The sequence below is a fragment of the Anas acuta genome, chromosome 1 (genome assembly GCF_963932015.1).
Source record: "Anas acuta chromosome 1, bAnaAcu1.1, whole genome shotgun sequence".
Taxonomy (NCBI): Eukaryota; Metazoa; Chordata; class Aves; order Anseriformes; family Anatidae; genus Anas; species Anas acuta.
Genome location: NC_088979.1, coordinates 138,024,836 through 138,049,058, shown reverse-complemented (window position 1 = coordinate 138,049,058; position 24,223 = coordinate 138,024,836). Strand labels below are relative to the sequence as shown.

General features: G+C 40.5%; 1 long non-coding RNA gene across 1 annotated transcript in view; it reads left to right on the top strand.

Annotated features, from left to right (window-relative positions):
* LOC137843897 (uncharacterized) overlaps positions 1–24,223 on the top strand; it is a 54,367-nt gene that overhangs the window by 26,637 nt on the left and 3,507 nt on the right. Inside the window, exons 2-3 of the long non-coding RNA XR_011089741.1 lie at positions 15,222–15,350; positions 15,779–15,874. This is a non-coding gene — a long non-coding RNA (uncharacterized lncRNA). The remainder of the gene's footprint in view (positions 1–15,221; positions 15,351–15,778; positions 15,875–24,223) is intronic.

Genomic DNA, 24,223 nt, shown 5'->3' with positions numbered 1-24,223 from the left:
GCTGCTGCAGAGTGAAGCTGCAGTGTGTGGTAGGGTGTTGTGTTGCCGCCTTAGGGCATGTACTCCAGCAGTCCACTTAAAACCATGGGTGCAAAAAAGGCACTTCAGAATGTTTGGGTGGTTCTGCAGTAGTTCCTGAACTGGTTTTAATCTGCCTGCACCTAGCATTTCCATCATAATTGTTTACTAAGATTAGTGTACCACATACAAGGACTGCCCACTTTGGATCTAAGTTTTCTGTTAGAATTTGAGGTTGGCCCCTTAACAGATAGCTCATGAGAGTCATCTCTCAGAGGCAGTCAACTGATTGTATAAATTTAAAAACAGCTTACACTTTGAAAGGTGAAAATGTACGAGTGAGTAAGTATTTCATTTACATTTTAGACTCTGTGACAAATTTACATGCTTTCTGCACTAAAACATTTTATTTGTCACCAATCTAAAATAGGGTGACTAAAATATGATTTCCTGTTATTTCTGTTTTCTGGATCTTTACTAATATCTTTATATTCACATATAGATATATAAATACAACTAGAGTCCTTTCATAGATATATAACCTCCTCAAGATATACAGTTATATTGGAGCAACATTAGTATAATGTGCACCCTCAGCAAATATCCCAGTGATATCACACTGTGTGGTGTGGTCAACATGCTGGAAGGAAGGAATGCCATCTAAAGGGACCTTGATGATCTTAAGGGGTGGGCCTGGGCACACTTCGTGCCATCCAACAAGGCCAAGTGCAACATCCTGCACCTGTGCCAGGACAATCCCAAGCACAAATACAGGCTGGGCAGAGAATGGATTGAGAGGAGCCCTGAGGAGAAAGGCCTGGGGGTGTTGGTTGACAAAAAGCTCAACATGAGCCAGAAATGTGCATTTGCAGCCCAGAAAGCCAACTGCATCCTGGACTGCATCAAAAGAAGTGTAGCCAGCAGGGCAAGGGAGGTGATTCTCCCCTTCTGCTCTGCTCTCCTTAGACCTTACCTAGCGTATTGCATTCAGCACTGTGTCCATGTGTATAAGGACAGGGACCTGTTGGAGCAAGTCCAGAGGAGGGCCACAAAGATGATCAAAGGGCTGGGCACCACCTCTTCTATGAAGACAGGCTGAGAGAGCTGAAGTTGTTCATCCTGGAGATGAAAAGGCTCTGGGGAGACATTATAGCAATTTTACAGTACGTAAAGAAAGCCTACAAGAAAACAGGAGAGGGACTCAGGGAATGTAGCGATTGGACAATGGGGTAATGGATTTATACTAAAAGAGTTTCAATTTAGATTAGATATAAAGAAGAAATGCTTTACTATGTGGGTAGTAAGGCACTGGAACAGATTGCACAGAGAAATTGTGGATGCCCCGTCCCTAAAAATATTAAGGCTATGTTGGATGTGGCTTTGTGGCCACACCTTCCTGGTCTAGTGGAAGGTGTCCCTGCCCATAGCAGGGGTTTGGAACTAGATGATCTTTAATGTCTCTTCCAACCTAAGTCATTCTGTGATTCTGTGATAACATTAGGTGGGCCTAAAGGCCAGAGTGTCTACTCAAGTATTACAGTTCTCTCTTAGTTGTGTTATACTTCCATGCCAGTCAGCTTTTGGTCATGAATAGATTTACTTCAATAGAATAATTTTGGTGTGCAAATAGTATGCTCTGTTAAAAAGCCTTCATTTGGCCTTTAATCTTCAAAACATGTAAATGCTAACCACTGGGAGGAGGTGGTCCCTTTGGAAAATGAACACACATTTATAATCTGAAGTATGGACGTAAAACTGGGAGAACTAGAGACTGATGAGAAAACAGTAGGACATAAAACCTTAACATAGCCTACTCTTCTCTTCTGGTGTCATTCTGTGGGACTTTCCCTTCAGTTTAATGTTTTTGTGAAATGTGTTCATCTGATTTGTGTCAATATGGAACAATGCTAGGGCTGCATGATGAAATGTGACCTTCTGTCTTACATACCCTTGTATAACCACAAGTACATGTATAAGAGAAACAGAGGGGTTAATATATATAGTTCTTGTATCTTACAAAAGTATGGTCTAGGAGTTTGTGTCAACAGAGGGTTTGAAGGGTAAACCTTGAGACTTGGGTCCAGGGGTTAAGAGAACAAAAGAGTTTCCAAAACTGCTGACTTTTGCATGGGACGAGTCTCTGATATCTGGGATAAGAGAACAAAGGGGTTTAAAAATAACTGCTAACTATTGCATGGGGTGCTGCACGGGTCTCTGATATCTGGCTAAGAGATGACCAAATAAGGAGAAGGGGGGAAGATGAAGAACAACTGAAGGACAAAGCCTGGAAGGAAGACTTATGAGCCTTCAGTACGAGTGACCCCCCCAGAGGGACCACCGGAGACCGATCTGCATGCGTCTGTGGGATGGTTCGGATCCCAGGAAACTAAATATAATAACCCTGCCTTTTCAAAAAAATGGTATGGAATATGTATTAGCCTAGGAGCATAAAAACCAGCCACCTGATGTAATAGGTGTGCGTCTTGGTGGAGTGGAGACTCCCGGCGCACCCAGAGCTGTTTGCTTGCCTCTATTCGTTTAATAAATTATAAACTTTAATTGCAATCCTATTTGGGACTCAGTCATTTATTACATTTTGGAGTGGTAGCTAGATTTGTTATCTGAATGTGGTTTTAAATATTTTTAAATGTTGAGCATGAGCTGTTAGAGCAAAGAAGAATCTGAGGTTCTGACAAAAGAAGAGAATACAAATAAAGTGTCTTTTACCCTATTCAGCGGTCTCAGAGGAGCAAAAGGAGTAAACTCACAATGTAGAGAAGGCCTAAACCTTTACAATCTTGTGGTCTTTCTCACAAGTCTTATTTTCTTCAGCTGCCTATTCCTATTCAGATAACTTCTAGTCCAGTTCTGATCTGTGTAAATAACATTTCTCTCTCTGCCTAACTTCTTTTTATTGTTTCTGTGAAAATGGGAATTCCATTTAAATTCACTTCTATGCTGGAACTTACCTCCTGCTGGGGAAGCTGAATGAGAGGCTTCGGTGCCCCTGCCTGTGTTGAGCTCTGCATATAATCCTTTCAAATGGAGGTTTGAGGAGGCACACTTACTTCTGAAGTGTTTGCAAGGAAAGCATTTCAATGCAAACAAAGGGCCAACTCATGGTTCAGCTAACAGGTTTGGCATTTCTCTTCACCCCTTTTCAGTATACAACGCGGAAATGGTTATTTTATTTTATCTGAAGGTTTCAGGCCTGAAGTTTTTTCCCCACTTGGGAAGTTCAACCAAAAAGATTCAGGTTGAATAAACACAGGGAAAAAGAGTTTCCTGACTGCCACTTCTGGAAGTTTTTGGGAGGAACGATGGGTTTAGAGTCCATCATGATCCTCTGCAACACAGGTGGCCACATCAAGTGTCTTCTCTTACCCTTCCTAAACTTGTGCAGATATGCAAACTGAGGCCTTTAAACTGTTTGCTGTGCACAATGTTTTGTTTCTCAAGTTTCTTGTGAAAAGATTTCAATAAGTACATTTGACTCGCGGAAAGCTGACTCCACAATCAGTAAGATTGTAAAGTAGGTATGTTTATTCAGCACTGGGCAGCACAGAGGGTAGTCCCACCAAAGTTGTGCACAGCTAACGTGACAACTTGCCATGGTTATATGCTGTAAAGAGTTACATATGCATGAAATTTCCCAATACGCCTATACATACATATGCATAACCTGTCCCCGCTTAGTATTAAAAATAGCTACAAGAAGTCATTTCCACAAATTCCTCGTCTGCGCTTGCTCAGTGCTTTGTGGTGGTGGGCGCTGAGGGTCGTGGGGATGACGTAAGATGTCTTCATCAGGGTTGAACTTTTCACCTCATCTCTTCATGCATGCTCTCTGAGGACTTGGTCACAATCTGGGCCATAAGGTTGTTTTGATCTGATTCTTGGGGTTTGAGGGGCTCCTGTTATGTTGAGGCCTTGTATGTTTAACATTCCTTATCTTGTCCCTTTGTAAACAGTCCTGCTTATCTCTGATGCCTTGGTTAAAGTCTGAACCATGAGGTTTTTTTGATCTGGTACTTGGGGTCCGAGGGCCTCCTGTTATCTGGAGGCCTAAGTGCAGCACAGGCACAGTACATTGCAAATATAGCACCTATTCATTCTTAATCAATCACTCTCTAATTTCTAATCCCAATGATTCACATTGATAATCTTGAGTTAAAGTTGTATATTTTCCTGTGCATAGTATAAGCACTAGCTAGGATAGGAAGTTAAGGGACTGTTTGGAAAGATGTTTACATCTGTGTGTGTGTGTTTATATATGTTTCTGTGATTGGAAATCAGTTTGTGTACTGAAAATAGAAATAATAGAACAGAAGGTGTTTTATCCTCTGTAGATTTGATGTAATAGTGTTAAGCTGGCTTTATAGGCTCCATTTATGACTAGGATGAAAAATTAACTTTTTTCCCACTAAACCACACTCTTTGCAACTCTAAATTAGAGAAAAAGACAGATTAATGATTTGATATATTAACTCCGGAGTTTTGAGAATCACTATTCGTAGACATGTTTGTTCATTTAAAACCAATATTTTCATTCTATCAGCAGCAAAGAAATGATTTGTCCTTATTATAATGCCCAGGATAAGAGATTTCATTAAAATTAAGCACCACAGGTGTTTAAAAGACACTGTCAGGTGGAGAGCAAAGGCCACTTTGATGCCACCTTCCGAGTTTTCTATTTGCTGTGTGAACTTAACAACAATCAGAACAACAACAGTCTATCAGTTATTTTCCCCCTTGTTAAAATGTACTTGTTTTCTTGTCATGGTCTGTTTGAGAGGCTTTTGTGAAGAGGTACATGATGGAGCAGTGAAGGAAAAACAACTTTTTTTTAATTATTATTATTATTATTATTATTATTATTATTATTATTTTAATCAGCCTCTTGCACAGGCAGAAGTGTGCAGCTGCCCAGAGAGGGGAGTGCAGCAGGGCACTGCAAGCGCCTCAACGTGGCCCCTGCTTCCTCCACAAGGCCCTGGCCTGGAACAAGGTGGCATGAGGCATGTGTGCACTGAGGGGAGGCTGTGCCTCAGCCATAGTCCCAGGTTGTTTACAGCTGCAGATGTGGTGGCTGAGCCTGTCTGTCTGTACGTCATCCTCAAAGAAGTTGCTGTCCATTTATTGTACAAGCTGTAACACTGAATTTAATTAGTGGAATATCTTAGTAGCTTATCTCAGGTGAGCTACGAGCATGTACTTTCTACATAGCTGGTATATAGTAACAAAGGAGATGTATACAGCCTGCTTGCACCTGAAGCATTTGCTGAGGTTTCCCAACACCACTATGAAGCCCTTAACTTAGGCAGAGTTTTGGATGCCAGTAGGCCTCCGAACCCATGATTTTCATTACACCTTGTCCCTGTAAATGTTTAAGGTGTTCTGCTGGGTGCATGTGTGATATATGGAGTAAGAATTCATTTCAAGAAGATGGTTGATGTTAATAAAGAAGGGGGAGATGTGGGAGTGTGGCCATGGTGGTCAACAAGCCCCATGGTTGGAGATAACATCAGACTCTTAACGACGAGGCCATCAGGAATGTAAAGAGTTTAGAGGGAACAAAGAAGGGTGATTTGGGAGATGCCATGCTGACTGGAGGAAAAGACTCCACAACCATAGGGTTGTAAAGTAGGTATACTTTATTGCAGTGCACCAGGGAATAGCTTCCCTCAAAAAGGTGCATACCTGCCCGATCATCTCTCACAACTTTATACACAAATACTGTTACATATTACATGAGCTCTATGTTACAGATTACATGAGCTCTAATACATATTCATTAATTTCCCTGAAAAGATGGACCTCTTCCAAGTACTCATTTCCATACTCCCCACCCTTAGCTCCTTCCGGTTGCGCCTGCGCAGTGTAGCCTGGTGGTCATGGGCAGGGGTCTTTCAGGATGAAGGCAACGAGGAAGAGGAGGTTAAACTTTTTACCTTTCTGGACTTTGACCTGCTGTTGGACAGTATTTAGAAGTTTTTTGTTTATCTTTGCCTTGTTTCATGCCAACAAGTTGTTCATCCTTCCCTAATGAGTTGTTTGTCTTTCTCTCATTGCTTGGTCTTGAGTGAAATCTTTTTTACATCTCTTTCTCATCTACATCCCTATAATTAGGATATTTTTAGGTTCTCATCCACATCCCCGATAATTAGGATATTTTACCATATATGTAGCTAAATATTAATTCGGGTAAGTTTTAGCATCTTCCCTATCTCAATGCCGTCTTGTCTCGGGTTGCTTGTTCTCTAGCTGTTAAGGCACGGAAGTTTCTGGGTGTTTTCTGGTTACCGAGCAAAGTTGTTTGACCAATGAAAAGTTGCTTTTGAAAAGAACTGCTGTGGGGCAAAGGGTATAAGAGGGGAACGTGTCCTCAAGATGAAAAAAGGCAACATGATATAATGAAGTTATGTCATCAATAAAGAAGTAGAAAAAAGGAATGCATAGGGACAGGCTAGCAGAACAGAGACCAGGGCAGGAACAGGCACACTGATCGCCTCATGAAGATAGGTTCGGCCAAACTCAGCAAACCGCTCAAAGAAGCTCGCATAGAAAATCACTGGAAATAGGTGCACTGGAGCTGGAAAGAAGCTCAAGCTGAGAGAAGTGGACCCGCGCACACAACTGCCCCTCTCTGGTGAGCAGTTGCGCATTATGGGGAATCGTCCTTAGAAACAAACACTGTCCTGGTAACCTTACAGCTTATTCTCTTTATTAACAATCAGTTTATGATCCTGAAATACGGGACCAAATTGAGGTCAAGGTGAGGCATTCTGCAACTAAAATCAACAAGGTTGCAGTGGGATTGCTCGGCACCTGGTGAGCAGTCTCTGAGGCCTTAAAGAGCCATGTGGGGCCACAATCAGAAACATGTGGTTTGCCAGACAGTGAGGGAGCTGCGGACTCGTCCACTGATCTGACTGCTACACCATCGCCAACGGCCCTCCGCCTCCTCTTCCCCCCCCACCGCTACTGCCATTGCAGGCCTTTGCTCTTATGCTCCCTGGTGACCTGAACATGCCTTTTGACCCAGGCCCTGTTGGCCTTGAAAAGGAGATGGATATGTTTCCCTTCTATCCTTGAAGAGTAGGATACATAAGGCTCGAAGGCTGAGTTGCTTAACAACTTAAAGCGAGACATATTGTTTCCACGACTAGCCCTGGAATTCTCCAGTATTTGTAATCAAGAAAAGGAATGGAAAATGGAGACTGTTATATAATCTGAGAAAAATTAACGAAGTCATGGAAGATATGGGAGCACTTCAACCAGGATTACCAACTCCAACTATGCTCCCCCAGTAATGGACATTAATAGTAATAAAGGATTGTTTGTTAAACACTTGCTTTTTAAAACTTTGTCATGTTTATGTTTCAGTTGATACCTTTTCTGATTGTACATATGTATAGGCATACTGGGGTTTAATATCTTAAAGCAATGTTCTGTATATTTAGAAAGTTCGATGTTAGTGTGTACGTGTTGGTAGAACATAGACTCCCCGTGTACCTAGCACTGTTTACTTACCTTTTATAAATATTACTAAATTCAGATTGAGTTGTATCTTCATTTATAACACATGGATCCTTGGGTGTCTTCCCCATTAGTGCAAGTGAGGGGCAAGAGCAATCTCAGCGCTCCGGATTTACAAATTTTTAACTATATATTCAGGATCCAATGAAGTTATACAATTTGAAATACTGGTGAGTGTTTTCATGCATGAACAGTGTTAGGTAAGATGTCTCAGTGTACCAGATGCTGTTTCATTTTATTTATGTCATGGAATAATTGAAAATGTCAGAGATGTGACGTACATAATGTGCATAGCCAGGACATCGAGGGAATAACATCTTTTTTTTTTTTTTAAGATGTGCGCTTTTTTTTTTTTTTTTTTTTTTTTCCAGTTAATCAACCCAGGAGATGTGGATATACCTCATTTTTATTAGATCCCCTTCTCTCTAATTCTTTTTTTCTGTTACAGTGGTTTTCTTTCTGTCAGGAGAGCTTAGATATAATTATAATTATATGTAGACAAATGTATATAGAGCACAGTGAGTGAGTATGTATACATGTGGTCAATATTAAGTGCCTATCTTTAAGAAGGAGGAAAAAAACCTTATCAGTTTTACCACTGACATCTCCTCTTTCAAAATGAAGAATATAGATAAGAGTTTTCAAAGCAGCCTACGGGCATTGTACACACAGCTCCTGAAAGGCAATTCCTCCTCTAAATTAAGGGAAATCTGTCAGCTATTAATCTTGCTTTTGCTTTTAAAGTTTGTAAATCAAGTCATATGGGCGGTGGCCAGTACTTTTGTTTGCTCAGAGTGAACTACAGTAAGTGTTTGTATGTTTTGTTTTGTTTTGTTTTGTTTTCTGCCTGTACTGTTTGGTGCAAAATTTCACTTAGTAGGGAATATGTAAGTCCAGTAAGCTACCATTTCCAGAAGATGTTGTGATGTTTTCTACTGAGTCATACAATCTTTCTTTTTTTTTTTTTGTGTGTGTTTTTTTTTTTGTGTGTGTGTGTGTGTGTGTGAGTTTTAAATACATGAGAACTGAAGCACAGGCACAAGAGCACAAAAATATACTAGGAAAATTCAAGAGTCTTTTGATGGGTCAAATTATGCTTTTTGATTCTAAGTCATGAACTGTATTTATTCATTTGAATAATGACCATGCTTTTTCTTTAGAACATGAAATTTTAGACCTCAAAAGTATTTGACACAATTCAGTAAAACACTAAAAGACTGAAAGCTAAAAAGTATAAATCTACAAGAGGTAATTACCAAAATATTTGTAGTAGTGTTCTGAGAGGCCAACAGTCCTCTTGAACTGCACCAAGAATACAAGTTGTATAACTAGTATATTCCAACCTCCAAATGCCTTTCATGTCAATATGAGAGATACCATCAGGCACATTGAAAGCACCAGCCTATTTATAAAGATACCATCAAAAAACCTGCCTGATGCAGCTGACTTATGAATCAATTATCTGGACTTCACCAATGATATATCTGTTCTGAATTTTAGAGCCATATGTTTAGAGCAACACCGTACAGAGATAGGCTATTCAGCATCCCAACAGGGTTCTTATCTTCATGTATAGGTCTGTCAAAAAAAGGGAGAAAAATATCCTAACTGTGGGACCTGTTTCCCAGAAACAGTTTGTTAAAAGGAAAAAAAAAAAAAAAAAGTTTGTGGATCTCAAGTTATTTATATCTTGAGGCAGAAGGAAAAGATTGATTAGGTGTAGTGTGTATGATTGGTGCTGACAGCAGACAATAAATTTAACTTATTTGAAAACTATTGAAGATGGTCATTGAGACATGTATTTTTATTTTTATTTTTTTAAGTTTGACTTAAGTGTTCAAATCACTTAATGGATAGACAATCTTTACCACAGAATTTAAGCTATTGTAGGAAGCATAAATAATCCTACTTGTAGGCTGAAGCATATAATTCTGCAGACATTTCTATGGGCATTGAGGCCCAATAAAGAATTTCACCAAAGCAACTATTTCACCTGTTACATCTTAGCTCTTTTCAGTTCAAACAGCTTTGTTCCTCTTTCCAATTCTAGATACATTTGAAATTTCCTTTCCTTTACATTAGTGTGCTTATGTTCTATTAGAGATTTGCTCCTGCTTTGTTAATGTTTTGCAAAGGCAGATGAAAAGAAATTTGTAAAACTTTTCATGTGAAGACTTTATGCCAGTTGCTTCTTGCACTGTCCTTGCTGCAAGAGGCTCTAAATTAATGCCATGTAAACTGGAAAGTGCCTTGTACTGAGCAGCCTGTAAAATAATAGACACAGCAGCTGCAGTTGGGAGTAAGAAGCGGCACGGGTTGCTGAGGCAACTTATCCAAGGTCATGCTGTCTCTGTTTCACTTAATTTGTTTACTTCTCTGAGGAGATTATGATGTTGGGCTGTTGAATTAAGTATTAACATTTTACAGGTTCTCTTGGGAAGTCTAAGTTGTTACACACTGGCAACTAGAAGTGACAAAGCTGGCACATCCTACCAGCCCACAGGAACCCACTCATGGGCTATAGGTGGCTATAAGCTCCTCAGAAGGGACAGACAGCTAAGAAAGGGAGGTGGCATGGCTGTCTATATTAGAGAGTGTTTCAATGCTGTTGAGCTCAGGGTTGGGAATGACAGAGTCCATGTAAATAAGGATCAGGGGGTTGGCCAACAAGGTGGACATCCTGGTGGGGGTCTGTTATAGACCGCCAAACCAGGATGAAGAGATGGACGAGACATTCTATAAATATCTGTTGGAAGTTGCTCAGTCACCAGCATATGTCTTCAGGGGGGACCTTAACTTTCCAGACATATGCTGGAAATACAATACAGCCCTAAGGAAGTAGTCTAGGGGATCCTTGGAAAGCGTGGAAGACAGCTTTCTGACTCAGCTGGTTAGTGAGCCTACCAGGGGGGTGCCCCACTAGACATGCTGTTCAGGAACAGAGAAGGACTGGTAAGAGATGTGGTGGTAAGGAGCTGTCTTGGGCAGACTGACCATGAAATGGTAGGGTTCTCTATTCTTGGTGAAGTCAGGAGTGGGGTCAGTAAAGCTGCTACTTTCAACTTCCAGAGAGCAGACTTTGAATAGTTCAGGACACTGGCAGGGAGGATCCCTTGGGAGTCAGTCCTGAAGGGCAGAGGGGTCCAGGAAGGCTGGACGCTACTCAAGAAGGAAGTCTTAAAGGCACAGGAGCAGGCTGTCCCTGTGTGCCATTAGATGAGCCAGCAGGGAAAAAGATTGGTATGGCTGAACAGGAAACTTGTGCTGAGTGTCCAGGAGAAAAAGAGAATTTACATCTGGTGGAAGAAGGGACAGACAACTCAGGGAGAGTACAAGGAAGTTGCCAGCATATGCCGAGAAAATATCAGGAAGGCTCAACGAGAACAGCATGAACTCAACCTGGCCACTATGGTTAGAGATAACAAAAAGTGTTTTTATAAATATATTAATGACAAGAGGAGGGCCAATGAGAATCTCCATCCTTTCCTAGATAAAGGGAGGAACATGACTACTGAGGATAAGGAAAAGGCTGAGTTTCTTAATGCTTATCCTCAGAGTACTCAGCCTCCCGACCTGGAAGTCCAGGATGGGGAGCAGAAGAAACCCACCACAGTTCAGGTGGAAACAATTAGAGACCTGTGGCACCACCTGAACTCTTACAAGTCCATGGGGCCAGATGGGTGCTGAGGGCGCTGGTGGATGTGATTGCTGGGCTGCTTTCCATCATCCATCAGTGGTCATGGTCATCTGGAGAGGTCTCGGATGACTGAAGACTTGCTAATGAAATGCCTATCTATAAACAGGTTTGTAAGGAGGACCCAGGGAACTACAGGACTGTCAGCCTGACCTCAGTGCCAGGGAACAGGTCATCTTGAGTGCAGTCACCCAAAGCATGTGGGACAACTGGGGAATAAGGCCCAGTCAGCATGGGTTCATGAAAGGCAAGTCCTGCCTGATCAACCTCATCTCCTTCTTTGACCAGGTAACCTGCCTGGTAGATGAGGGAAAGCCTGTTGATGTAGACTTCAGCAAAGCGTTTGACACAGTCTCCCACAGTATTCTCCTGGAGAAGCTGGCAGCCCATGGCTTGGACAGGTATGCTCTTTGCTGGGTTAAAAACTGGCTGGGTGGCCAGCTGAGGGAACTGTTTAGTCTGGAGAAGTGGAGGCTCAAGGGAAACCTTATTGCTCTCTACAACTATCTGAAAGGAAGTTGTGGGGAGCTGGGGGTCATCCTCTTCTTGCAGATAACCAGTGATAGGACTAGAGGGAATGGCCTCAAGTTACACCAGCGGAAGTTTAGGTCAGAAATGAGGAAACATTCGTTCTCAGAAAGAGTAGTCAGGCATTGGAACAGATTGCCCAGGGAAATGGTGGAGTCATCATCCCTGGGGGTGTTTAAGGAAAGGTTGGACATGGTGCTTAGGGACATGGTTTAGTGGGTGATATCAGTGGTAGGGCAATAGTTGGACCAGATGATCTTGGAGGTCTTTTCCAACCTTAATGATTATATGATTCATTTTATGACTGGTATTTGGGATAGAGGAGAAAAAAAACCTGGAAAAAAAAAAAAAAAAAAAGCTGTAAATCCAAATTTCTCTTGCTAATATAACAAGTTGCAGCAAAATATAAAATGAATGTGGGCTCACTCACACCTGTAAATATGAACATACTGATTGTCTGGGTTGACATGTGAGTATGGATTGGAATATATACTCCAGAAAACTTGTCCTTTGTCATTAGCTAAGTAATGCCGGTGTCCTAGAAGATGTACAGGTGACAATAGTGTTCATAACCCCTCAAAACAAACTAAAAAACAAGATGCTACATGACTTTATCCATACAACCTAGTCATAGTTTCTTTCAGATGTAATTTTCTATGGGTGTGAACTCTAAAGATAATCCTTCTCTAAAGAAAAAAAATTATCCCTGCCCCACAGAAACAGATAAACAATAAATGTTCTCATCTGGTGATGTAATCAGCATATGGAATTCATCATTTATGTTGAAGTAGAATTATTCCTTGTGGATGGAGATGGTCCACCACAAGATCTATAGAAACTGTAACTGCAAGTAAACTCCCAAAAGAGGTCTGAAGTGGCCAGGCCACATTTTGGGCCTTTCTTCAAGGGGTTAATCCTAAAATTTATGAATAACTTGTGGCACTCTGAATTCATAAGTGCTGTGTAAGTTCTATGGGGCAGGTTGGATGCTTGGTACCCAAGCTCCACCCAAAGTCAGTAGGAAGATGCAATGGCTTTACTCTGAATTCTGGCCTTCCAGGCATTAATGGATTTGAGGAATTAAAAAAGTATCAGGCATAGCAAATATTGACCTCTCCTTAGAAAATATTTACCATCTCATTTATTGCTGTATGTCTTCTGTACTAGGATGATATGTTCACAGTAGAAGCTAGGTGCACTAGTGTTCTAAACTGACAATCTCAGCTATTTTCTTAAAGGCCCCTTGGATTGATTTCTAGATGCTTTGCTCGTTGTAAATGTTTCTGCTCCATGTTAAAATGTCACATTGGCTTTAGGTATTTCTGGCTTTATAACATAATTTTAAGCCTCATTTATTTTATATTAAAAACTTGCCAATCTTGTGAGTAATAATATGGCAAGTTTTCATATACATAAGGCATGTTTTAAGCTAAACATTTATAAGCCTTGTTTAAAGAGACATTTGAAGAAGTACACACATTTTACAAACTGGGAAACTGAGGCATATAGCTAGCTAGCTGTAATACATTTTCACATCTGCTAATCTACCTTTTTATAAACGACTTCAGCCTGTAGTCACTTGAAAAGAGGTATATTAGGCTTCCATTGACTTGGGAGTTCTGAAGCACTTATTTCTATATAGAGTCCATCCCCTGATTTCCAGAACCTTGATCTACAGTCTAACATCTCGTGTCTGTTTCACACATCTCTTTCTCTGCCCATTGCTAGAGCTCTTACATATTTCTTCAGTGAAGTAGTCAGAAACCAGAAAGAATTCTTCCCATTGTAGCCATGCTTTGATATGCAAGAACAGTTCTGCATTTGAAATTAAGCTAAGCATTGAGTTCATCATTTAACAATTTCATGTTGTATTTTGACTCACTTTTACCTACCCAACTGTGACATTCAGAGGAAGTTGGAATGAAAATTTAGGGAAAGGAGAAAGGGTCAGCTGACAACCTGATCAGACCAATTAGACATTCCCTTGATGTGATTTGAAATGAAAGGTAGAACAAATGCTAGGTCTATCCTGAATTCTCATTGTATCCCAGTTTAAAAGCCTGTCACTTATGCTCAAAGTATAAAAACATAAGAACTGGTTAAGATGTTATTCATAATATGCTTTATACTCTGCTTTATAAAGATTGGCTGATAAAGGAAAATACACATGTCAAGACAACACAGATATTTACAGTGAGGAAAATATTTAGATTTTTCTTCTATTTTGATTCTGTCAAAAAGCCTTGAACAGAAAAGGGTTCTTCCCTTAAAACCCTCCCAAGCTGCCTATAAAACAACTGTTTTCTTCTTTAAAGAAAATTTTCCATAAGCTTTGGAAGGAGCATTGAAATAACTCACAAAGACAGAATCAAGCACAAGTTGGTACACAGCATAATTATGGAGAGCACATGTTTTAATGGTGATAGTCTATTAAGTTTTATAATCTGAAATCAGTGACATTTGCAATAATTATTATTAATAGTCCATTTTTTTATTATTCATATTTAAGTGCAGCTTTATGGCTTAACTAGCGAAAATAATCAGCTTCCAATGGTGTATTATATTAGCCTAAATCATAGGACTGTTGGGTTTTAAGTTGGGGTGTGCAATCAGTAGCTCTACTTACTTACTTTGCTATAAATACATTTCAAATAACTCTCAACACTATATACCCTAAATTAGTCAGAGGTCACTAATGGAAAGCCCCACTAAAATCCAGATCCAGTTTTCCATAAAGTAAAAGGAAAGACTGTGACCCTTCATTGAACCTGAGATCATGTGAGATGATGCATAGCACCTTGACATCAGTCAAGAGGTATTCAGTGATTCTAGCATCTTCAAGTGGATTAAGTCTCTCTCCGCCTAAGTCTTGCATAACATGTTCTGTAGATGTTGTGTCACCAAAATGTTATACTCCTAATTTCTTTATTGTTGACATCTTTTCTGAGAAGACTGCTGCTAGTCATCTGAAAGAGAGAGAATAAATGAGATTAAAAGCAACAATAATAAAACAGGTGAACAGAGGCTTAGGAAAATGATTACAGCAGAGGACAATTTGGGAGACTCCTTTCAGATATTAGTAGTGGGCAGAAGTGTTTGTCTGCAAGTCATAGTTATATCTGCTAGGGACTTGAGAACTTTGTGTAGTTTTAAATTGTCTGAGGATCTTACAAAAGGTCTTTTTGAACAGCAAGGGCTGATATGCTTTAAGGAGCCACTGGGAACAGTTTTTCTGAATAGAAAGCTGACACTTTTAGAGCCTTTTTTTCTTTTTTTTTTAATGTAATCATGCTTTTTTCAAAGGCTTTTTGTAGAACCCATTTTATTTTTTAATAGCTATACGGACAACATCAGCTGTTCTCTTTCAAATAGTTTAAAAGTTAAATTCAAAGTAAAAAGTTTTTTTTTTTTTTTTTTTTTTTTTTTTTTTTTTTTTTTTAAGTATATGCAGCATCCAGAACATTCTTCCTAAATGAGTTTCTGGATATGATGTAAGCAGAGAATATCCATTCAAAGAGATCAGAACATTTTCAGAACATTTTGTAACAATGAGTGAAATCTTTCTTAAAAGGTAAGAAACTAATTGACTGTTCAAAGCCACTTTTTAAAAGGAATTAATATCCACAGGATGTATGAAAACAACATGTTTTTCTTCACCTTTACTGACCCAGCACTTCTTTCTTTTTAACTTGACTATGTGTTGTGTGCTAATTTTACGTGAATTAAAGACATGAACAATTCACAGAAGTAATGCATTTTCTGTTTGGCTTGTTTTCTCAGCATGTTCTGCAGATCCATCTAAAGACTGGATCCTATTATTGCAAAAAATCAATCGATGTGCAAGGTAGTCAGCATTTACCAAAACCAGATAGCACCATTGTAAATATAGAATGTAAAGGACGTGCTCAAAATATATTTTAATTGGTCTATATTTTGGTCTGTTAATGGTGCTTTGTGTTATAGGTTGTTGATGAATGTCAAGATTTGCATTCATTCTAGATACTGAATGCTACAATGCCTGTTCGTAGCTGTGCATCTGGCTCATCTCTCAATTTAGTGTCTGAATCTGCTACTAAAACATGCTGTATACCAAAGGTAAGTCAGGACTGTGTTTGGATGACAGATGTCATAGCTGAAGCAAAAGCAGTTATCCTATCACGATGTTTTTTGAATATCATATAATAACTGATATTCTAGCTATTCTCATTTTCACACTTGTTAAGACATATTTGGCCTTTTTCAGATAGGCAGGAATTTGCCTCCAACTCAGAGTTTAGAAGCTAGATCAAGTTGTTCAGAGTGCTTTTCAATTCAGTTTTGGAAATTTCCAAGAGTGGAGGTTACACAGCCTTACTGGAAAACATGTTTCAATGCTTAGGCACTCTCGTTTTTTTATTTCTTAATGTTCACTTGGAATTTGCCTTACTGCCAATTGTATCTGTTGACCCATCTCTTTTTGCTGTGCACTTCTGAGAAGAGTCTGGTTCTGTCTTGTATAGTAGGTAGCTGACATGTGCAATTAAATCCCACATTAACCTTCCCAAGTCTAAATAAACTTAGTTTCCTCAGCCTCTTCTACATCATGTGCTCCAGACCCCTAACCATCTTGGTAGCCCTGTGCTGAACTAATTCTCTATTTCTCTTGCACTGGAGGAGTGAAAATTGTACAGTTTACTAGAAGCAGCCATGCAAGAGCCAAGTAGAGGAGAATAATAACTTCCTTCAGTCTATGTTCTTACTAACACAATCCAGGATGAGGTTGACCTTCATAATGACAAGGTCGTGCTGCTAACTAACTAGGACCACCAACTCCCTTTCTAGCTCTCACCTGCTCAGTCCCTAGACTGTACTATTGCACCCTCAATACAGAACTTCACATTTGTTTTGTGCTAACTCCCGTTAGCAGTCTTGTCTCTGTATCTTTCCAAAGTGTCAACCCTTGCCCCAGTTCCATTGTCATTTCCAACCTGCTGAGGATGGGATCTCTGCTATTGTAGCAGAGAAGGAAGATGCTAGTCAATGAAGATGCTAAACAGTGTCAGTCCCAGGATCAGTCCCTGACAAGTGCCTGAAGAAACCAGTCCCAGTTAGATGTTTCATCACTGAGCACTACCCTTTGAGCCTGACCATCCAGTCTATTTTCAGCCACCTTGTAGTTGTCCTATGTAGTCAATCTCTCCTATGTGCTAACATAGACTGTGTCAAAAGCATTGCTAAACTGAAGGCAAATTACATCTACCACTTTTCCGACGTCTACATAGACACCAGTTTCATGATAGCAACCAGTTTGGTCAGGAACAATTATCCTTGGTAAATATGTTTTTGCCATTCCTAGTTATATTCTTATCCTTTAAGTGCCTGGAAATGGCTTCTAGGGAGACTTGCTACATAATCTTCATAGGGACTGAGGTGACAGTTGTCACCTCAGCCAGGTGTATACCTTCCTTGTATATGTTTTACTGAGGAAAGCTGGGATTTGGGGAAATGAAGGTTGGAATCTTAGAAGAGAATGTTACAATTGCAGAGGCTTGACCGTAGTACAAGAAATATGAAAGCACATGCAGTTAACTAAGCTGGATTCATGTATGTAGTATCCTCATCTGAGAAGGAAATAATCAAGACATGCCCTAGACACAAAGTCAAATTCAGACAGTAATTTCAAATTGAAGAAGATCTGTGTTCCAGGGCTACAGTCCATCTGATTTATCTTTGGTCACTCCTCTTCATGTACCAAGGGCAAAAATGGAAAGTCTTGGGCATCAAGAATTGAAGATTCTAATCCTAACTTGTCTTTCCCTGCTTACAGAAGTGCCTGTATAAAATGAATATCATTTTGTGGCAGTGAAATATGGAGGAAAGCTTAAAATTTCAGTATTGAATAGTTAGAAAAATTGCCATCAACAACTGGTTATTTCAGTAGAACATTTTTTTTTCATTGTTAAAAGTATTATTGATTTCTGCTTTATTTTTTTCTCCCTTTGGAAAGTACAAAGCCTTTAAATAATTTGAGTTTTCCCTTATTCCTCAGAATTGCGGCATATGACTGATAACTGCCTTTAGAACTCCTAATAGCTAAATTACAATTATTATGCAAAGACCTACAATAGACAGTTATATGGATTGTTAAATGACTTTGCCTTTTTTGCAAACCATAATCATTTTCCTTTATTAGCTGAAGGATTTCATAATTTAAGGAAGATGAGAACCTATAAGTCACACTTTCAAATAAGGAACATGGATATTGCAAACATTAAATTCTCCCATAAAAATGTTAAGGCATCATTAAACTAGGATCAGATTAATACAATTCAGTCAACTCTAGATAGATATCTCCTGTAATAGGCTGAAACAATACCTAGTGATATAGGATGTATAAGATTTTACTACAACCAATTTATAAACCTATAAAACATACAGGTATCACTCAAAGCCATCATTAATTGTGCATGCCTTGTATTAAATCAAGTGAGTTTGGTAAGGAAAAATATACCCCTCCCTTACTGTATCTCTCTTTCTATTGTTAGCTGCTATCATAGCATCTTACTTCTACTGTAAGTCAGATGAGAGATTCCTTCTGGTAGAGGTTGACCTGAGAATCTGTGCTTGATTTATCCATCTGTTTAGGTGTCTGAAAGATTTTTAAATAATTTTTTCAGGGCGTAATTTAGTTCTCACTTGTACCACTGTTAATCTGGAGTTATTCTGAGTTTGTTCCAGAAAAACAGCAAGCAGGATTTGACCCTGAGTTTAATAAAATTAAAAACAAAGGCTTACATCTCTTCTGCTCAGCTGGGCAAAGGAAGAGAGAGAGCTGGGGAAAAAGGGGATATAGACCATTTTCTCTGTTCCTTCCACAGGTAAAAGGTATCTCTGTGGATGTTGAGAAATGGCAATTTTAGAAAAGTGGGGCAGAAGCAGTGAGACAAGTGTGCTATTTCAGTGTGCCTTCCCAGTCCTTCGACTGTATAGCTACTTTGAAGAAAAAAGATGACATTGTGCTGGACTGCTTCTAATTCCTAACCTGCACGTTCAAATTTAGCTTAGATCAGTTTTCATATGATTCTCAATAGGGCTCATGGAATATGGCTGTGATATTTTGGTAATTTTGGCCCACTGCATGGCTTAGTAAGCAGTGGCTGAACAGATTTGGTGCAAAAACAGCTTTTTCATTTGGGGTAACAGGGATAAAAATACTGATTAATAGTAGGGGGTATGTTGGTGGCTGTGGAATCCTGTTATGAACAACTTTCAGAACTTCTTTGACACTAGAGTCTTTCTCTCTCCCTTTCTGCCTGTAGGCATACCTACTCCACAGCCAAAGTGGAAATGCAGGATTTCTGATATGTGCTCTGTGTTATCTATTTGTTCTGTGACTTATGCCTGAAAAGTGCTAGTATGCATACCTAAATTGTTGTATACATGTATATTAACCTACTTTAACCTCCATTCAGTTATATATTTATTTCAACATATAAGCACAGATTTTCATAAAAATAGCAGTTTTTCATGTGTGCGCATAGGAAAGAGGAAATTATTTCTCACACACCCCTCACATGCATACCTATATGTCTGTGCCTTATGTTAAAAACAGATCAGGGCATGATAATGCTCTGTACTGTACCTGTTCTGTGTATCAGTAATACAAGTACACATACCCTCTGCTACTAAATTAATCACAATAAGATCCAGAGGTTGAATCTGAGAAGGGAAGAAGAGAAAGGACAAAGAGCAACTTACTCAGCTGAGCACTGCTCGTGTGGCTCCTAGGAGTGTTATAGAAATAGTACAGAGAAAAGCTTGTTGGAGGCACTGGTTAAGGCCCAGATGGCAAAAGACCAGTTTAACTAGTTCTGTGAAGCCAGTCTAGATCATTCAGGACAACCTTGTGTACACTGGCCTTTTTTTTTTTTTTTTTTTTTTTTAAATATAGGCTAAATATAGGCTATAGTGACCATGAAGTGGTTGAGTTCAAAATTTACGGTGACAGAAGGAAAAGTGCCACCAAAACCTCATCCCTAGATATGGGGAAGGTGGACTTCAGGCTGCTCGGGGAACTAGTCAGCAAGGTCCCCTGGGAAGCTGCTCTTGAAGGCCTTGATGTCCACCAGTGCTGGTCATTCTTTAAGCGATGCCTCCTAGAAGCACAAGATCAGGCAATTCCTAAATATCGCAAGTCAGGCAGGCGCGGCAGGAGGCCGGCGTGGCTGACCAGGAACATTCTTATGGAGATTAGGCAGAAACAGAGAGTGTTTCGCTACTGGAAGGAGGGCCAGGTGACATGGAAAGAATACAGGGATGCTGTTCGTGTTTGTAGGAAGAAAATTTGTGTGGCTAAAGCACACCTAGAGTTGAAGCTGGCTGTGTCTGTGAGAGAAAATAAAAAGGGTTTTTTTAGATATGTGAATGGAAAAAGGAGAACCAAAGAATACATAGGGCCGCTCCTTGATAGGGAAGGTCTCCTCACAGACAATGACATAGGCAAAGCAGAGACGCTTAACGCCTTCTTTGCCTCTGTCTTCAATGCCGATGATGGGCTTCGGGACCCAGGGTGCCCTGAGCTGGAGGACCGGGACGGTGGGGATGACAAACTCCCAACCGACCCTGAACGTGTGCGGGATTTGCTACTCCACCTGGATCCCTACAAGTCCATGGGTCCGGATGGGATTCATCCCCGGGTGCTGAAGGAGCTGGCGGACATCATCGCGGAACCTCTCTCAATTATTTTTCAACGATCCTGGGAGTCTGGAGAGGTCCCGGTAGACTGGAAGCTGGCAAATGTTGTGCCGATTTTCAAGAAGGGTCAGAAAGAAGACCCTAGCAATTACAGGCCTGTCAGTCTCACGTCAGTGCCTGGTAAAATCATGGAGAAGATGGTTCTCGAACGTATTGAGGCGCACGTGGGGGACAAAGCAGTCATTGGTCCCAGCCAGCATGGGTTTGTGAAGGGTAGGTCCTGCCTAACTAACCTGATTTCCTTTTATGATAAGATCACCCGTATGGTGGACCAAGGGAAACCAGCTGATGTGATTTTTTTGGACTTCAGCAAGGCTTTTGACATGGTTTCCCATAGGATCCTACTGGACAAAATGTCCACCATACAGCTAAATAAAAACATCATACGATGGGTGAGCAATTGGCTAACGGGCAGGGCCCAAAGGGTTATGGTGAATGGGGCTGCGTCAGGCTGGCGGGCGGTCACCAGTGGGGTCCCTCAAGGCTCCATTTTAGGGCCAGTACTTTTCAATATTTTTATAAACGATCTGGATGTAGGAATAGAAGGTATTTTGAGCAAGTTTGCTGATGACACCAAACTTGGAGGAGTTGTGGACTCGAATGAGGGTGGAAAGGCCTTGCAGAGGGATCTGGATAGGTTGGAGAGCTGGGTGATCGCCAACCGCATGAAGTTCAATAAGAGCAAGTGCCGGGTCCTGCACCTGGGACGGGGAAACCCTGGCTGCACGTACAGACTGGGCGATGAGACGCTGGAGAGCAGCCTAGAAGAGAGGGATCTGGGGGTCGTGGTAGACAGCAAGTTGAATATGAGCCGGCAGTGTGCCCTGGCAGCCAGGAGGGCCAACCGTGTCCTGGGGTGCATCAAGCACGGCATCGCTAGTAGGTCGAGGGAGGTGATTGTCCCGCTCTACTCTGCGCTGGTGTGGCCTCACCTCGAGTACTGTGTGCAGTTCTGGGCACCACAGTATAAAAAGGACATGAAACTGTTGGAGAGTGTCCAGAGGAGGGCTACGAAGATGGTGAAAGGCCTGGAGGGGAAGACGTACAAAGAACGGCTGAGGGCACTGGGCCTGTTCAGCCTGGAGAAGAGGAGGCTGAGGGGAGACCTCATCGCAGTCTACAACTTCCTCGTAAGGGGGTGTCGAGAGGCAGGAAACCTTTTCTCCATTAACACCAGCGACAGGACCCGCGGGAACGGGGTTAAGCTGAGGCAGGGGAAGTTTAGGCTTGACATCAGGAGGAGGTTCTTCACAGAGAGGGTGATTGCACACTGGAACAGGCTCCCCAGGGAAGTGGTCACTGCACCGAGCCTGACTGAATTTAAGAAGAGATTGGACTGTGCACTTAGTCACATGGTCTGAACTTGGGTAGACCTGTGCGGTGTCAAGAGTTGGACTTGATGATCCTTAAGGGTCCCTTCCAACTCAGGATATTCTATGATTCTATGGTTCTATGATAAACTGAAGACTAGATGCATTCTGGGCAGTTGAAAAACACATACATGAACAATAGTATCTGTTTGTAAATCCATATTAATGATCAAAAATACAAGCAAACAGAAGGAGATTTCAAACATTGTAAAAGATGATTATAGATTAGTTCTTTTGTAAACATTTTCCATTTGTGCCTAAGATAAGTTATGCGATTTAGCTCAGTATTTGCAGTATTCCCTAAGGTCTGTATAGGACAGATCCCAGAGTACCTCAGTACCTCAATGCAATTGATTCTGAGTGACAGCCAAAATTATATGTAGTTAGTAAAAAATGTTGTATTTAATCATGTAATTGTGCATCCATTTAGCTCAGCCCAGTAATCACAAGAACCCTTATACACAAGTAGTTTTGCCTATGTGACTCGTCTTTAGTAACTAGGAAAAATTCACTCAGAGGGCATTTTCATGCAGAGAATTTGAAGAATGAAGCTTAGCTATATGCCAGCAAAACACATGTCTAGTAATCCATTATTGTAGATGGAGGTTGTGTTTAAATTAAGATTTTTGCATGCAGCCATCTTGTGGGAAAGTAAAAGATGGCTACTCTGCTTATATTTCATGTGGAATAAACGATGAAGCAATTTCTATCACATTTTACCAATTTAACTGCATAAAGCAACAACAAAAAATTAAGGTAATATTTCAGCCTGGATTCCAGACTAAATACCCATTGAACCTTTTCTGAACTGCCCTGTCAGTTCATTCTCCCACTAACAACTTCTGCACCTGTTAATAAATACTGGGTTTGAAATAGAAAGAGGAAATAAAGTTTGCATGTGCCTTGTGTTCCTCTAAGTTTCATAAAAAGGAGACTGAGAATATAACACACAGAACTAGATCAGCTCTGTGAGGGAAAGACATTTACAGTTCAGCTGCTGCGTATATTCTACAGCAGCAGCACGTGGTCCATCAGTACATACAGTTTTCTGGACTTCTCATACTATTGTTTGGATAATGCAGTGCTGTAATAGCTGGAGATGTGATGGGAAACCGGTGTGACTGTGACCTCACGTCAGTGGTCAAAAGGAAATAGCTCACTGAACAACTTTGCTGTTTAGTTCAACCACTGGTTTAATGAAATATTTTAAGATGGAGCTATTTGGTGCAAAATCCTCTAATCGCAAAGAGAAGGATGTACAACTGCAAATCAATTTATGAATGGTAGATCTTAAGCTGTCCATTCACATGTAAAGAGCTTGGTTCTTTCCATATGGCCAGCAATTCCTACCAGAATAAGTCACAAAGTGAGCCAGTGTCACACACATTGTTGAAACATATTTTCCAACTCAGAAACCGATTAATTGAATCACTAGCTTGGTACTCCAGAGACCTGACAACTTTCTGCTTAACCTTAGGCTTTTTGAGTTACCACAGGCAAACATTTAAAATGTCTGTGCTGCAGACTGCAGTGAAGCATCAAGATGTGCTAGTTAGTTTTTAATGAGCTAGCTTGGAAGCAATCTGCAGCAGTATTCAGTTAACTTAGCTTCATTTCAATTCAGCCCATCCATTAATTCAACATGTGACAGACAGATTTTAGGGTGTTCCATGAAGTTCAGCAGGGATCAAATATAATCCAGCATCCTGATCAATCATATGAAATAAATTTAGCATTAAATGACCCACTGGTCAGCTCCAGTTAGATGTTAATTGTCTAACCATAGGGACTAAATTGACTTTGTAAAGTAGGACAGATGGCTCTGTAGAGCTGAAGAAGGGCAAAATAGCTAGCAAAGAGCCCCTAGAGGTCATGTTTGGAGCATGATTCATCTCACCTAACTTTAGAGATCTCCAATCCTAATTATGTTTATAGTTGGTGGAGAGTTTAATGCCTTTTTGAAGTGTGATTCATCTACATTATTTGAGGCATCACCCTGATGAGGCAAATCCTTTGGTAGAAAGGCATCTCACTGAGATGGGAATCTAGAAGGAGACCTCAGTATTTGGCCAGATGAAGCCACCCCTGGAATCTTTCCAGTAAATGACCTTGCTCATTTAAAGATTGAACTAGTACATCTGTGCTACAGCTTATAGATAAGAGAAGAAACGTTGCCTAACTGTGCCTTAGCTCCCTGTCATGCCTCTCTGCCATGTTCTGGGGATAAATATCTTCAGGAAGGAGTAGAAGGAGAAAGTGGAGGTTAGACCTCTTATGAGGCTAATAGCAGTAGCTGGGAAAACGATACAAGCTCACAAGCCCTTCTCGAAGATATTAATAT